This window comes from Lactuca saligna, chromosome 4, assembly GCF_052625555.1.
Source record: "Lactuca saligna cultivar CGN05327 chromosome 4, ASM5262555v1, whole genome shotgun sequence".
Lineage (NCBI taxonomy): Eukaryota > Viridiplantae > Streptophyta > Magnoliopsida > Asterales > Asteraceae > Lactuca > Lactuca saligna.
Window position 1 is genome coordinate 166,061,108 of NC_136420.1, and position 14,879 is coordinate 166,075,986.

The following is a 14,879-nucleotide window of genomic DNA, read 5'->3' on the forward strand; positions in this document are numbered from 1 at the left end:
AAAGGCACTGGCTCAGAAGATCTTACAAGCGGGATATTTTTGGCCTACCATGACGAACAATACAAATTGTGTAGACTAAGTGTGCCATAGTTTCCAAATTCACTCAAACATACCAAACCTACCTTCGATGTGACAAGTTATCCAGCCCTTGGCCATTTTTCAATGTGGAATGGATATCATGGGACCATTCCCAAAGGCCCGTGGAAAAATGAAATTCTTGATAGTGGTAGTCGATTACATCACTAAGTGGGTGGAAGCAAAAGCCATAACAGTCATCACAGGTAAAAAGATCATCAAATTCATATGGAGAAAAATAATGTGATGATTTGGATTTCCTCGCATCATTTTTAGCGATAATGGGAAGCAATTCGTAGAATTTTTTTTCAAAAATGGTGTCAATAGCAGCATAAATTTGAACTTCACATCGGTATCTCATCCATAGGGTAATGGACAAGCAGAAGCATAAAATATAAGCCAGTATTAAAGGGAATGAAGACTAGGATTGGGAAGGTGAAAGGAAATTCGGTGGACTAGTTACAACATGTATTATGGTCCTACCAAACAACTGTCTAAAGTCCTAAAAAGAAACACAATTAGAACTTGTTAACTGATTCGAATCATTGGTAACTATTGAAGTCAGTATCTGAACCACTAAGATTAACAATACATGCAAGGATGCCAACGTAGTGACCCTGCAAGTCAGCCTGGATCATCTAGAAGAAACACGAAGCAATGCAGCCATACATCAAGTACAACACAAGGCAATGACCGAATTTAATTACAATAAAAGAGTCTGAGGGCATGTGTGGTAGGAGATCTGGTGTTAAGGAATAACGAAGCTATCCGACAACAGTATGGTGGCAAATTGGACCCCAATTAGGAAGGCCCATATCAAGTGGTGGAGGTGCAGCGAAATAGATGTTATGTTCTAGAGATAAATCAAGGCGTAAGACTAGCAAGAACATGGAATATGCATAACTTGAATACCTTCGATTTTCAATTTGAAATCGAAGAAGGAGGAGGTTAATAATAGAGTAGCTCAAACAAGCTAAGGGACATGATCTTTTTGGGAAAACTAGAGACTTTAAGACTAGCAGTATGAATATAGGAAATCTGTAATTGTAGTCTTTAACAATTAATGTAGCCTTCAACCGTAATTTTAATAGAATGGTTTTGTATCGTGTAATATGCATATTGTGACCGAAAGAAAGCTTATGCCATTAAACAAGTTACCTTGGCTTAAATACCAAGGTTGGATTAAATAAAAGATCATCATGGCTCGGCTGTCGTGGCTTGATTTTTCCAAATCCATCATAGGCAAGACCTTACATTTGGACTTAAAGATCATCATCATTGCACGGCCACCGTAACTCGGCCCCACTAAAGTTTTCATAGTTTGGAAACTATGTGTAGGGCTAAACAAAGATCACCACAGCTCGGCCATCATGGCTTGATCCAGTCGAATCTATCGTAGGCCAGACCTTATGTCACACCTCAAAACCGGAACGGCAGAAACGTTCTAGGATGGATGACGTCATGTCAAGTATCACAACACATGCATTATAGTAATCAAAGGACAACAAAACATTGCATTAATAGTAATAGTTTTACAAGGTTTACATTACAACATTATAAAGTGTACAAATAAATATAATAAGAACAGCATGGTACTAAGCTACCTTCATCAACAGCTCCGGGGATGTACCTGTCTAATTGTTGACCTGAGAATACAAGTTATTTGAAAAGCGAGTATCAGCATTTTTACAAATGTTGGTGAGTTCATAAGTATTTAGTGACATTTCATTCAAGTAACTTCATAAAGTAATAGTTTAAGTGTTTACAGTGTATTAGAGTTCTTTCCAGAAAATCCTATATTTTCTTTAATCAAAGCAGCCTTCTACCAAGACTGGTTAGTGTTATGTGGTAAAAAGTGGTTTTCCCTTAATCGCTATCATTATCAAAATGCTGAATTTGATTATTAAAGAAAGCATGAGATGACAGGGAAATAACATATGCCTCAGAAAGTGAGGAATACTGACTAAGGCAAAGGAATCATAGACTCCAGGAGAGTATCGAACGAACGACACGCCTGGCTCAGTCTAACAAATAGAGACACAGACCCCAGAAGGTACCAAATGAAAGGTACAGCTGGTAAGGCCCAAAGCAGTGAATACAGACCGCAGGCAATATCAGATGAAAGATACGTCTTGTATGGTCAAAAACAATGAAGACAGACCCCAGACAGTATCAAATGAAAGATACTTCTTGTAAGGTCAAAACTGTGAATACAGTGATAACAGTGGATACAGACACTAGACAGCATCAAATGAATGATGCGTCTTGTAAGGTCTAAAACAGAGGATACAGACCGCAGCCAGTATCAAATGAAAGATACATCTTGCAAGGTCTAAACAGTGTGACTCTGAAAAGTGAGATACCAGCGTACAATGTAAATGGCCGGTGAAATACCGGTACCTTAAAGCCATGAATTATAAGGTAACCCGGGATACTCGTAACCATACTAACCGAAACTAGAGTACCAGACGCCCTACAAGCGTCTGTATAATGTGACATTTGTCACCCCTTGGCTTGGTGAGCCGTGGACTGTAGCTAGTAGTCAGGGTGCGAGGGTATCAATCCCATATAGATCTATACACACAATGTCCGCTCTCCCTACAGGAGACTCTGGTTACCAACTAGACGATGGAGAAGGTCGTGTCCCGAAGATGCATCCCAAATAGTGGGTAATGACTTCCAAATAGTGGGTAGTGGGTTTCTAATGTAAGTGCTGACCTAGAGGTAGAGACTCTTAACTGAATTGACTGAAGAAAACCCATATGTCCATGCTTGTGTACATAATATATAACTAATGAATCAAACGACCTTTGGATGGACATCCGATCCCACCAGACCACATCTCAACGAAGAAAAGGAAATAGGGCAGACAAGCCTTCCTAGGTCCTCCAACCATTATTTATATGCATCTATACAAGCACAGACATACACCTAACTACGCTTGAGTGGGTATCCGGTAAAAGTAATTATCACGAAGTAGGAGTGTCTAACAAGTGAAGTAGGTTTGGTCGCAAGAGAAGTAAGAGTGTCAAATAAGTATATGCGTATCATGAAGTAGAGACAACAATAAGTGAAGTAAGAGCGTATCAAGTATAAGTGAAGTAAAGGCGATATCAAGTATAAGTGAAGTAGAATCGTATCACTAAGTAAGAGTGTGAATAAGTATAAGCGTCCATCAGGTATAAGTGACTTCAAGTATAAGTGAAAGCGTTACAGAGTAGGTGTATAAAATAAGTATAAGCGAAGCAGTAGTATTTAACAAGTAAAGTGTACGTCGAAAAAGGGAGTCTTCATCAGTAAGTTCAAGAGAACAGTCATTCTCATGAGCAGGAGGCTATTAAAGTTGAACAAGAGGACCAATGGTAGAGGTATCCACAAAGATGAATTCAGGATTGTATTTCTTAATAAAAGAAGCCAATATATCGCATATTTAAACTGAACAATGGCGCATGGAGAATGACAACCATTCATTAGTCAACATTGTCACATAGATGTAACGAAACACTAATAGGGATGGAACAATGTTCATGGATTTGTTTAGAAGCACAAAACACAAAATCTTCTTGAATACATTGGGGTAATAAGGGTAATATGAAGCTTGTTGTAACTCAAGACAGGATTCAAAAAATCATAAGCAGGAAGAAGAAGACCAAATCTAAAGAAGATAGTGTAAACACCCACATAGCTTGGAGGTGGGTCGATAATAGATTGATTATTAAGAGGGAATAGGGGCTTAAATTATGGATCATAGTGGTAAGACTTGATGAAATCATCCAATAGGTTTTAGCTGATGGAAGACGAAATCATGCGAATATAGCGACTGTCATTTGTCATGGATAAAGGGTAATAAGATTAACAAATCAAGTACAGATAAAGGAAGAAGAGGATGGTAGGTAAAAGGTAACGGTTGAAACATAAGACTCAATCGTGCTTGAAAAATAAGGAGACAATTGTAAAATCTAGAAGAGACAGTTACTTGATAAGTTTTGATGATGTAAAAAATGATAACAGTCAAATTAGTTGTATGATTCGTAATATGGACTTATCTGTTACCCATAATTGCGTATGAACCTCAAGGATAATGGCTCAAATTCAAATCATTAAAAATAATTCGAGCTTGGGGCTTAATAAGGTATGAGGGCTCTAGCAAGGCTGAACTGAACATGCTAAGGCCAAACCAAACATGTTAAAACCAAACCAAGAACTAAAGGTTGAAGTTTTGAGATCCTATGAAGCACACAGTATCACTTACCAAGCCAAGGACGTCCTGGCTGAAGCACATGGATCATTAAGTAAGTAATAAACAATTTCTCAAAGTTATCACATCAAGGGAATGTGGGAAATACGACAACTGGTAGCTACCCAAAGTGACAACGGCATATCTCATGTATTCATAATCACAAGATTGGTTGTACTTCCAACATGTAGCTTTTGTACCCTTGGCCTCAAGGAGCATTAACTGTTATAAAATGGGAACCTGTTCGGCCCATCCACGTCTCCGTTTACCTAGGTCCTAAGCTTTAAAAGCAATTCATCACCAACATCCCAAAGGTACGTAATCTAAGACTTTTGCAGATACAATATCGAATTTTACCTTATCTTGTTTTCTAAATTTGGCATCAAAGTGTTTTCCTGGGTCCAAGTCCCAGAAAACACATAACGGTTTGTTTACCTCTCAGGATCGGACTTCGTAGAGTCAGACATCATCACACCCATTGACTAAACTCGGCAAATCTTAGGAACAACAACATCCTTCAAAACCATTAAACATTTTCCATAGTAAGATTATTCTCACCAATTAACAACAATGCACCATGGTTTGGATGCCTTATTTCTTCTTTTACAATCCCTAAAGATCACACTTTTTATCCATATGATTCTTATTTACCTACCACCATCAATGAAACATTCTTAGTTCCTTAATATTCTCAAAGAAACAAGCCTAATCTTTAACTTTTTATTCTTTCTCCTTTATATTTTTTTAACATGCAATTCCTTGTGAGATGCCTCTTTCCATAGCAATAACTACAGTCATACACCTGATGAAAAATATTTTCTTCTGAACTCTGATCCTTCATAATCCGACTTAAATTTTGACCTTCAAATTTCCGCATTCGTTCCACCAGAAAAATTCTTTAAAGAGATTTTTATGTTTCAAAGGTTAGGGGTACCAAGGTTTGGTTTGTGGTTGAAATTCTTTACTTGATTTTCTGCAATCATAGCCACATTCTCATTAGATTCATTCAAAACTTCTTCTTCCCATCATATGAAACAACGACCTTTTAGGAGAGTTTAGATCTTCCTTGATTTACTTTCGAAACATACGTAAGTGTTCCACTAAATAAATTTTCAATTATTGGTTCATAAACATCATCTTCATGTGATTTCAGTTAGCTAAACAACTTACTAAAAGAGTACTTATAAACATATTTATGACCATTAAACATAATGATGATGAATTTCTACTTTGTTTTAAGTGATTGAAAAAAAGTAACATTAGTTTCATGAGATTTTTTATTCATTTGATACTTTTTGAGTTGTTAATAGAGAATACAAAGCCTATTCGATACATCATCCAATTATACACCAACCGTCTGCTTGAAAACATGAAATTTTGATAGAACGTTTGTTATTACACATTATTTATACTTTTCCATTCCTTCATAGCTAATATTAAAAGTATTCTAACTAATTGAGTCCTTTCTACAAAAATAGTAGCTTCGTATTCTATGACACCAAATCAATTTTGAACAACATAAACATATGTACCCTCATCTCCAAACATCTTGATTAAAACTAGTCAAATAGTCCTACATGAGATCCACCCATTGATCATAGTGTTCACAAAATAACATCAGAGCCTACTTGCTAGATCAAATGATGTTAGTGCAATTGATCATTATTTGATTTTTGTAATTTTACATTTGTAAAAAATAAAAATGGTTGATTGCCAAGACACACACACACGCACATATATATATATATATATATATATATATATATATATATATATATAGAGAGAGAGAGAGAGAGAGAGAGAGAAAGAAAGAGATAAAGGAAATTCACCTTCCTAAAAAATATATATGGTTTAGGAGACAATGAAAAAAATTTCATATTGAAATGCCGAAAAAATAGAAAAATAGATTAACTGTAGTGATTAATTTATCTAAGGACTTTTATGATACCTTCCTAATTGAGTTTTTGCTTAGCTATCTCCTTGATAGTGTGCCTTATAAACTCATTGTTTTCTATAAAAATGGTGAATCAGCGATGTGGATCTATGCCTTTGTCCTTCGGTTGTTAAGTGAAATCACATATAAGCGATGCATTTAGGAATGAAATTTTTTGGTTGGTATAGTGATGATTTTATTTCATTCTTACGTGCCATTCATAATTAGAGAAACAAAACTTGTAAAATGCGTTTGATTATCATATTGGTAAACGTTGAGGTTTGTACAAAACCACACCAAACCAGAACCAATGTAGAAACTACCGAATCCGAAAGTGTGATTGTATGGTTACCGAGTACCAAATTGATTGCTAGTATATTATACAAGTTCCGTATTGGTATTGGTACTTAAATAATAATCTAAATTTTATACCAAATTTCTATATGCAATAATCCATGTTGAAAGCTACATAACTTGAACTTAAATACAAAAACATGATACTTATAGGCTTAACTTGTAGCCAAGACAACAAAAAACCATATAGGAAAAAGAATCACCTAATATAAAAGCGTTATGAGTCTAACATGTGGCCACGATAAAGAAGAAAATACATTAAAAGGATCAACTCAAATTAGAGGAAACATTTAGCACAATTCTAGTAAGAAAAACAAAATCTAAGTATATGTAACGCCCGTAGATCCGGGATAGTCATTTTAGAGACAATAAACATCAAAAATTAATTTTTTATGGAAGATTATTTAGAAGGATTAATCTTAACTAGATTGTAGTATATGTTACAAGGATTTCGTACATATAAAGAACATCGAAATCTGAGTTATAACGAAGAAGTTACGACCTGTCGAAGTTTCGCGGTAGAACCGGCACGACGCTAAATGATGTAAAAAGTGAATTTACGTTAGATTGACACTTAGCCTTAGCGATCTAAACAAAAGTCGTAGCATTCGTTAAACCATGAGTGTGCATAAAAAGAACGTCCGAATCTGACTTTGTATGAGGACGTTATGAATTTTTGAAGATCGTGGCACGCATACCAAAGCTTATCCGAAGCGTACGCCCAACGTAAGGCTTAGTACGCCCAATGTAGTGAGTACGCCCAACGTACCAAGATTTACGCCCAGCGTAATCCCAGATTCAGCACCCTATAAATAGAATGCGAGGTTGCCTTATTTCATTGCTCATTTTCTCCTCTCTCTTTCTCTCTCTATCTCTCTCTCTCTCCCGTTTTACATCGATTTTCGTGCAAGAAATATCCCGAAGCACTGGTATCATTCCCAAGCCCCGAAGTGAGTCCTGAAGCCCCGAAGATCCCGAGAAGTGCAATTCCCAAGCTAAAGCCCTACCCGCGAGAAGCCAATTTTTATGAAGATCTTCCAGATCTACCGAAGAATACTACTTCTACAAGCTGTAGTACTGTCCAATCATCTTCGGATCAAGTGAGTGTGTAGTTACTTTCTTCTACTGCATAGATATGAAGTATTTACTATGAAATACGTGTTATGTGTTTATACGTTATTTTTTTACTTGAGATGATTGTTGGATGAATGTTTTATACAGATTTTTAAATGATTTAAACTATATATGTAATTTATATCTACAAATATGTTGGGTAGAACATGGGTAGATGGAATAGTTGATGTGTGTTGAAATAACGTGATAAGAGATAGGTGAGGATATAATGGTGACAATAATTAGGTGATGAATGATAGGTGATGACTTACGAGTCCAGCCAATGTTGTGGTTGCGTATTCATTCGATGATAGTCTAACCCTTATTATGAATTACGAGTCCAGGCGATGTTATGGCTGCGTATTCATGCGATGATAGACTAACCCTTATTATGATTTGCGATTCCAGGCGATGTTGTGGCTGCATAATCATGTGATGATACCCTAACCCTTACTAGACATATATTGACGGAGTGATCCCCGAATTAGTATTGTCTATGCGATGCAGGCAATGATCCTTAGGAAAAGTTCTTAGGAACAAACATACAAGGAAATAAGATGTAAGCAGATGAGAGGTAAATATGATATAGGAGATGACCCTTAGGATAATATGTTTAGGGAAGATTAAACGAAGATAATGGGGATGGGTAATTGGGTTGATTGTTTGATTATTAAATATAATAATTATATTATTGTGGGTTAAAAATACTACATGCTCACTAGGCTCCCAAGCCTGACCCACTCAATTTTCTTTTGCATTACAGGTAATGGCACAAGAGTATAAGTTGGTGGACTTAACGAGAGATTTTTGATTATAGATCAGTAGTTATAAATAACTTGTAACATCCCGAATCCAAGTATTCTTCAATGTTGGATTAAGTTGTAAATTTAGGGTTTCCATGGTAGGCGAGTACGCTGGGCGTACAAGGTGTACGCTGCGCGTACTCGCGCGCCTCATTTGGATGCGTTCCCCCTTAAGTACGCGGGGCGTACCCAAGGTTACGCCCGGCGTACTCATTCAGACCCAAACCCTAATTTCCTTTGTTGAGGCTATAAAAGGAATGTGTGGTTGGACTTATCAGCCACCACCCCTCAGAGTGAAACCCTAAGTAGTGTGTGCCATCGTCCTTAAGCCTTTGTGTGTGCATTCTAAGCTTGGTAGTGCCATTTTAAGGCTGCAAAGGAGAAGAAGAGCTTGTTGGAGAGGCTAGAAGTGGTGCTCAAGTGTAGATCTGAGCTTTGCAAGGGTTAAAGCTTCATTTTCAGGTATAAAGTTCAGATCTTGTCACTTGGTTCATGTTGTATGCTTTAGATGTCATTTTCTAGGGTTTAAGTCCCAAAGGTGGATACTTTTGTGCAAATGGCCTCCATAAGCTTAGATACTTCATATTTCTGATCTATTGGAGTTGTAGACTCATAAAAATGGCATCTTGGACGTGGATGTTGCACCATGCATGAGATCTAGATCCTTGAGTTTGAATAAAAGGTTGTTATGTGATGTTGGGGCCATTACAGCCATGCCAAGGCTTAAAGGTCTCGACTTTATGGGTTTAGACACCCTAAAAGAGTCGGATCTAGAAGTTGTAGTAATGGCTTAACCGATTAAGACCAGAAATGGAGGGTGGCTGATCTGGTGGTTACGCAGGGCATAACGTCCAGTACGCGCCGCGTACTAGGTGGAGACCCCGATCCAGGGGGGTTTGGCGATGTACGCCCTGCGTACATCTAGCAGTACGCCCCGCGTACTCTCATGGTTGACTTTTGTTGACTTTTAGGGGTTTGGTCAACATGAGGACTTTAGGTCAAGGAAGGGTAAAATGGTCTTTTACCCTTTCAGGAAGGATGATAAGGGGTAAAGTTTTAGTAGTGGAAGCCTTTGTGTAATAAATGATATTTTTATTCTTAGGCGAGGTTGAGCCATCGTTGGATTCGGTGATAGCAAGGACACGAGATCTTAGACTTTCCACAAGGTGAGTCTTCTCACTATACTATACCCGGAAGGGTTTGACTGTGTGACCGGAAGGTCGAATAAGATATGAGATATATGCATTATGTGTGATAAGTTAATCGTTATATGTGTCATGTATGATATGCTTGATATGGGCCGGAAGGCATTATGTTATGGGCCGGAAGGAGAATATGTTATGGGCCGGAAGGCATTATGTTATGGGCCGGAAGGCGAATATGTTATGGGCCAGAAGGCGTTGTAATGTGGACCGTAAGGTTGACGAGGGTAGGACCGGAAGGTTTACCCAATCGGGACGGAAGTCCCCTGAGACACATGGACCGGAAGGTCAGGGCCTGGAAAGGCGTATGTGCGTAGGTTGTATTTTTGGGGAACTCACTAAGCAATTATGCTTACAGTTGTCGTGTTATGTGTTTCAGGTACTAGCGAGGACCGTGGTAAGGCGCCGGCGTGATCGTACAAATTATCGGGGAAAACTATTTTTATGATCTTTGTGATGTATTCGGTTGTGACAATATTGTTTACGTTTGAATTTGAAATATTAATTGATGTTTTGATGTTTGCAAAAATGAAAAATTGGTTTTAAAATTTACGTCGTTACATAACTGTTGTAAGGTATATTTTATACTGTTTATGCTTTTGGTCTGTATCGGAACATGACATCCCGAGATTTTTTTCTTTAATAAAAATACATTTCTTTAAAGAAATGTTTTAATAAATGGTTATCATATTTTTTTGGGACAAATTCCGCAACATTTTTCTTTAAACGATTACTCTGACTTTAAAACAAAGTATAAACAAATTGGTCTTTTCAGGCCGTGAAATTGGGGATGTCACAATATAGAAGATTTATGTTTTTCAATTATCCATGTTGATGGATATGTAAAATACACTATAGTTATCTAAATCAATTGATTCTTGATCCTAACATGCACCCAAAAAGGAAAAAAAAAAAAAAAAAAAAAAAAAAAAAAAAAAAAAAAGATGCATGAATAAAAATATTCTTAGTGTTAGAGAACATATGGAAGTGTTATGAGGGTTACAAAACTCTCGATTTTTTTCCAATAAGATCAGAAACCCAGAACATAAAATACTGAAAGTATAAGAACTGATTTGCTTTATTTTGAGGAATTGAGTACCAACCCATATGTGTATATATGATATTGTTTTGGTTCGATACTATGTAGTTTTTTTTCTCGCCAACATTGGACATCTTTAATTTGTATTTTATTTTAAATTTCACATTTTCAATTTTTTTGAATTTGGATTGATTTTAAGGTCTAAAATGAAAAACATCTTCTGGTTTAATTAATAGAATGTGAGCAAAATGAAGAATCAAAATGATTTATTACACTTAGTATTCAACAACCTATTGTTAACACCATCAATACTAAAGTCTAACTTCCAAATAACTCCTTTAGAACCATATTTAAAACAAACAAAACAGGTTCATGATATACTAAGTCTTTTAAAAATTCATATGATTAATTAATATATCAATTTAGTCAAAGGCCATAATTGCTATGATTTATGTTATGGTAATTTAGGTAACATTAGATAGCATTATGTAGAGATGATAATACATATAATTTATATAAAAACCATAAGATAGTGGTTTTAATAGGACAAAATGACACCCAACAACACAAAACTTTATTTTTAGGTCACTTTTTTACAACGGCAAGCAATTTATTAAAAAGCGAACAACCAGCAGGAAGTAGGATGTGAATACATCAAGTTTACAAACAAAAGCTCAAGAAAACATAATAGGAAAGCAATAAACTAATACAACAAGAAACCCTATAAAGGTACTCAAGTAACTATTCGTCCTTAAAAATAGTGACCATGACAAAAAAAAATAAGACCTAAAATAGCACCAGAGTGAAGTCATCAACATATTTAATATCTTTCATCATAACAACCACACAAAACTTTAGACCAGCTCTAGTTTCATCGGACCCTCGAAACAATCAAAATCCCTACATAGCAATGAACTTTAAGGAATACATTTTTAGTGATAAACCTATCAAAAAAGTCTTCCAATGCGCACCATCGACAGTATTGTACAAGGGTCAAATCAAGCTATGTTTAATCTATGAAAATGTATACAGTTTTATGAAAACCTTTAGTTAACCTTAACTTCTTGAATAGTTTTCGTTTCTAGCTATCCAGATGAACCAGAAGACAAATCCAACTATTACATCAATAAGCTTTTTCTTTTTTGAGTTTTGGGGGATACACATTTTTTTGGATATCCACCAACTTGAGTGATGATCTAATAGGCCTACAACCCAAATCTCACCATAAAAAACCCATTTCCAAATTTCAAGCATATGTGGGTATACCAAGAACAAATGATAATAACTTTCTTTTGTTTGTGAAAAAATAGGTGTAAGGCCAAGTTGGCTGAAATACCTCTACTGGCCAATTAGAGGCTAAATGATTTATGCTTAAACAATCTTCACATGAAACAATTAACTTTGATCGGAAGCCAATTATTCACCTAAAAAACATCTTGCTCACAACTATTTTGATATGTTTTTTCAATAATCCCTCTAAATGATTCCACCCAAGGATTCCTTGAGGACTTCCAAGTCACATCCATGAAACTTTTATGTAGGAAAAATATTTTTGACCTTGAAGAAGTGTAATGAGGTCCTGCAATTGATTCGATTCCACTCCTCTTCTTAAATGGTTTCACCAATTCTAGTACCACGAGATTACTAAGTTGAATGACTTGTCAATTTTGTCTATAATCATACAATTCTTTTTCTAATTCAGTCGTGTATGACCAATGAAAAATGTTTTTAAGGTGGTTCGGCCTATCCACACATCTTTCCAAAACATAGTGTTATTGTCATTATTGACTTTCCTTTGAAACAAGTCTAAAAACTTGACTCCCATTTCATCCAAATCTTCAAATATCTTTAACATATTTAACGACACCCCTTTGATTGTTTTTTTCCCATGACGTAATTGTCGGGCCTGTAATGATTGTGGATCGCCCGTATACTTTAGACAATAAGCCATTAGAATATATTTTAATCCTCCACAATCATTTAGAATGCAAAACTAAATTACAGGTGCGAAGGAAAGATTCCAAAGCCACCGAGACATTTGTAATGTCACTTTTTGCGAACAACCCATCGTATTTTCTTTTTGAGAAATTAAATATCCTCCTACAGTTTATGCCTACTTATCATCCTACTATATCAAATGTTGACATATGTCACATTTAATTAGACATTTAATGAAATTAATAATCATTTAATCCACTTGTCATCATTATAAGTAGAACTAAGATATAAGAGGATATTTAATTTCTCTTTCTTTTTATCTACATGCCCTCCCCTAATGAATTTTCATCTAACAATTTGCAACATCTCAATGATTTTTTTGGGAGATATAAATATGGAAAAGTGATATGGACGCAAACTTCTATGTACTGATTGGACCAAGGTCATTCGAACCCGGAAATGATAATGTTCTAGATTTCTATTCATTAAGTTTGGCATTAAAACATTCAATGGTTGATTTCAAAAGACAACTCAATTTCATATTGCGCCAACTGGCACACCTAGTTACATGAAGAGAAGGGTTCGGACTTCAAAATTGAGAAGATTGGTCATTCGATTAATTCCGTATTATTGTATTCATTATGTCACTAAAATTTTTTCTAGGTTCCCATTACACAAGTAAAATGTATTTCAATCGGATCTCCCTTAATAAATAAAGGTTTTCTGCCATGTGTCACCTTCTCATTCAATATGACACATGGCATTTTGATAATTTTTTCAATTAAGTTTATTTCCACTTGGCAAATTGTGGATTTTTAGCTATTCTATTAAATTAAAAATATCATAAATTAATACTACTAAAAATACGTATACCATCACTGCATCTTCTTATATACAAATAAAAAGGAAACATGAATATCCCTCACGGTTTTGTCAAAAAACACATTAAATCCAAATATCTCTTCCTAAATTACATACATAATTCTCGGAAATCACCATCCAAATTGATTTTTAATTGCAGAAACTTAACAAATTTCAATTCATTCTATTCTTCATATTCATATCCTTTCCAAATTCGATTTTGAAAAATATATACAGCTACAATCTCCTTCATATGTCGACTTTTATTGAGAGATTGAAGATTTATAGCATCACCACGTTCATCATCACAGTTCATTATCGACAATATCTTCATCAGGTTAGCAAATTTAATTATCGGTACAATTAGTGTTCTGTGGATTATGATTTGATTCTTTTTTATTTGAATATTTGAAGATTTCATGTTTTAAACTTCTCCTTTCCATGATAATATCGAATTGTAGAGATTTATGTACTAAATATTTACTCATGTTTCACTGCATATAAGCTGTTTGATAAAATGTCTCAAAGATTTTTTTTTTATTTTACTTTTACTTGCTGAATTCGAATTCATATGGTTTTTCTTCAAACATTTAGTTTTTCATTATCAAAATCGACTACAGAAACATGTTTACAACATTGGCAAATCATTATGGTTTAATGATTAACTTAGTTTGCAAAGCAGTTTATTGTTGAATCAATGCAAATTTTGTGTATATATATATATATATATATATATATATATATATATATATATATATATATTTTTATCTTTTTCCTGCATTTTTTTTTATTTTTTTGTTTGAATCTTTGAAAGTGGATGGGATTTAGATCCTTTGTCGAAGTTAAAAACTTATCTGTTTAAGATCCTATCTTAAGTATTGTTATTATTTTTTTGTTTCTCTACTTTTTTTATCAACATTAATAATGGGTACTGTTAAGTTCGGATAACAAATTATATTATCTGTTCGAAATTGATCAATCTTTTCATAGAGTAATTTGTTGAAGATTCTAACATATTCTTTGTTCCTTTTTCCATTTTTCAAAAAATTTCAAATGCTTTAGTTCAAGTTTATATAGATGCTAAATTAATACAGATGATCAAAGTTAAATTTCTTGAGAGATATTATAAGCTTTAATTTTAGAGTTTCAGTTGGATATATGTTTTTCTGGCAATAATTGAATCCAAACAGATAAGAGGTTTTTTAAAAAGCATATATGATATGCAGAATTGCAGTATCCCTTAAACTAGGAATGGTTCACTTTACTACATCTGTAGAGGTTACTACATCTTTTGAAGAAAAACAGTCTCGTGAAAAAAATAAAC